The sequence below is a fragment of the Kryptolebias marmoratus genome, linkage group LG12 (genome assembly GCF_001649575.2).
Source record: "Kryptolebias marmoratus isolate JLee-2015 linkage group LG12, ASM164957v2, whole genome shotgun sequence".
Classification (NCBI taxonomy): Eukaryota; Metazoa; Chordata; class Actinopteri; order Cyprinodontiformes; family Rivulidae; genus Kryptolebias; species Kryptolebias marmoratus.
This window is the reverse complement of record NC_051441.1, coordinates 659382-662863: the sequence shown is the minus strand read 5'-3', so window position 1 is coordinate 662863 and position 3482 is coordinate 659382.

Here is a 3482-nt window from a genome sequence, read left to right as displayed (position 1 = left end):
AACCCTTCAGTTAGTTTGATGTCAGGATCTGTTTGTTTGTTTGTGGCTGTTTTATGTTTTTATAGTTTTGTGTTTTTTTGCAGTTGTGATGATTTGATGAAGGAATTAATTAATTTTAAGATGGCCGCCGCAGCCAGGCAGTCTTAGCAAACACAAACCTGTTTACAGATCCTGAACCTCGGAGTGGTAGTAGCTGAGGGTCATCCCTAACAGAAGCTCTGAGGGCGGCGGGCGATAGGCATTCCTGCAGTTTTGTTGCTGTTTTTCAGATTTGATCCAATTATTTTTGTGTCTTCATGAAAAAGTTTCACAAACATTCAGGTTTTCAGGTCGTTTTATGACTTTTTAAAACATTTTTACTCCAGTTTCTGGTCAGATCTTCAGACACGTTCTGGTTGGTGTGTCTGTGTGTGTGTGAGTGCGTCTTTATTAGCCAATAAACCAATAAAAGCCTGACTTGATTAATTAGCTCTTTGCTCCTCGTTAGAAAACGACTCATTTCATTAGTTTTCCCAGCAGCTCCGTAAAGATTTACTTTCAGAGGAGACCTCCGCGTTCTGGGCCGGTTCTGGTCGCTCTCAGAACCGTCGCTGGTTCTGGTTTTGTGGTTTTCTGCTCGGTTGTGGTGAGGCAGTGGATCTGGAACAGGTCTCACTGTGAAGAACCTGTGGATGTTGGGTTCTTGCAGGACTTGATGTGGTTCTGAAACCCGATCAGAGACCTGTTGGTTCTGCTGCAGGTGGTGTGTTCAGGGCCGGAGAAACGTGGGATTCTGGGCCTTCATCCTGATCCTGTCGACGTGAAACTTTAATCCTGAGCTGAGAACCTTCAGCAGAGCTCAGATTGTTCTTCTTCTGTGTTCTGATTGGTTAACGTGGGCGCTCTCGCCTCCTGGTGGTGCATTATGGGTCCAACAGCGTTTCTGTTGGAACAAAGTTTTTATTTTAACGGAAAATCTCGGGGATTAAATCAGTTTTTCTTTTTGTTTGGTTTCAGTTCTTGAATAAAATCAGGTGACAGGAAGTTGCCGTGCACTTCCTGTCTGCGAGCGCCTCCACCTCCTGATGCATCCTGGGAAAATGACTTGATTACCCAGAATGCCTCGGTGCTGCAGAGACAGGCCAAACTTTCATGTGTTCACAGTATGAATACATTAAAAACAGTTCTTCCTCCTCCTCCTCTTCCTCAGTCCCTGTTCATTACACAGATCCATTAGAGCTCTTCATCCTCTTCATCCTCTTCTTCCTCTTTTCTTCTTCTTCTTTTCTGCTGCGCGTCTTTATCTGTCCTGTTTGTCCCTCCGGCAGAAAACGACTCGATTATTTCGACACAAAGAAGTCGAGAAGGAGGATGAGTGTGCGTGTCTGTGTGTGTCTGTGTGTGTGTGTGTGTGAGGGGGGGGGTGCATGTGTGTGTGGGGTGTGTGTGTGTGTTGCTGCAGACCGACGGTGCGTTCGAGTGTTCACGAGAGGCTCTGATTTCTGAGAGCTCAGCCAAGGAGGCGAGAATCTGACTCCTGAACTGGCAGCACAGATGGACTCTGGGTAGAGCCGGAGCTCCCAGAGGATTGTGGGTAACACGCTGCCGGCGTGTTACCCACAATCCTCACACACACTCAGATACAGAGTGTGTATTCATGCAAACAGATAAACACCTGAGATCGACGTCCTGATTCGAGTCGACGAGAAGAAAAGAAATGAGAAAATCAAATGAAGGAGAGGAAACAAGGAGAGGACAGAAGGAGAGGAAACAAGGAGAGGACAGGAGGAGAGGAAACAAGGAGAGGATGAACAACTTCTGAAAAGTTGCAGATTTTTTTTTTTATTATTAAAATCAACTTTTATTTTACATTTATTCTTCACAAACCTAAAACATCTGAAATGATAATAATAATTATAATAAACCGCTGCGCCCCCTGACAGGAGGTTTGATTCTTTTTACTGATTCGACTTCAAATGAATCGTTCACTAAAAAGAATCAGTTTTTTGATCTGAACATATTTGATTGATTCTGTTAAAACTTGATTTAAAACAGGAAAATGATTATAAGAATAAAAAAGGCAAATATTTATTTTCCTCTCTGCACCCACAGGTAAGAAAATTAATTTATTTCCATATATGGTCAAAGCTGAAAAGGATGAGGTTATTTAGAGTGTAGCTTCATGAGCTCAGCCTCTTCTTCACCTCCTCCTCCTCCTCCTCGAATGAAGAGAAAACAGCAGCGTGAGTGTTTCCGTTATGTAAGTGTGTTCAGATATTAGTCAGGGCCATTCTGCCTGTTAAACCCAGAACTGGACCCAGAACAGAACCCGAGCAGCTCATCAGAACCATCGATTATATTTAGATTCAGTTTTAAATGTTTCCTTTTTAAACTTCCAGCAGGGCCAGTCTAAATGCTGGAAAGGTTTTGTAATTTTTCCATTCCAATTAAAGAACAAACCCTTTATTATTGGAACATCAGTCAAATAAAATGGATTTATTTCATCAGGAAGTTGAACAGCGGCTGTTTGTCTGTTTTTGTGTTTTATGTCTCAAATGTTTTAAGCAGAGACTTGGGGCCCCTCATCCTTCGGCCCCTGGAGGCCCCTGGAGGCCCCTCTTTGTTGTGTTTCTTCTGGTTTTCAGTGGCTGCTCTGATGATATTTCCTGCAGGTTCAGGTCCTCTACAGAGGCCTGGGATCTTCAGGGTTCTGTTCAGGATCTCAGCTGTTCTGGACAGAGATCTCTGAGGTTGTTCCTGGGATCTGTTGGAGCCTCTCTTCCAGTTTGGGGGTCCGATGACCACTGGTACCACTGAGGCCTTGACTCTGGTTCCTCTTTCAGCACTTGGTGTTTCTCTAGCTTCCTCCTGATGTTACAGTCTCCTGGGACTGCTACATCTATCACCACTGCTGTCTCCTGGATCTTATCTCCTCTTCCACATTATGTTTCTGCTGCCTGAGACGTTCTCTGAGCAGATCATCTTCCTGATGTTCTCCAGGACCTTGGTTGGTTCATCCTCCCTCCTCCTTAGAGTTCAGTCTCAGGGTGAAGCCTCCGTGCATCGTGAGGAGCTTTCAGGAGCTTCTCTCTCCTCCTTTGGTCAGGTTCTGATACCAGCAGGGTATCTGATGATATATTACATTTGATAAGATTGTATTTTTTAGTAATTTTCAGTTCTTTTAGTTGTTTATCTGAATAGATGCTTAGAACAGATAAATGTGTGGATGTGCCAAAACTTTCTCCAGCTGAACAGAAACAAAACTGAAGTTATTATCTTTGGACCTAAAGAGGAGCGAACTACAATCAATACGCAGCTCCAGTTATTACAGCTAAAAACCAGTGATCAGGCCTGAAACCTGGGAGTAGTGATGGACTCTGACCTGAACCTTCAGAGCCACATTAAGACAGTCACAAAGTCGGCCTTCTATCACCTGAAGAACATCTCCAGGATTAGAGGACTTATGTCTCAGCACGATCTAGAGAAACTCATCCATGCGTTTG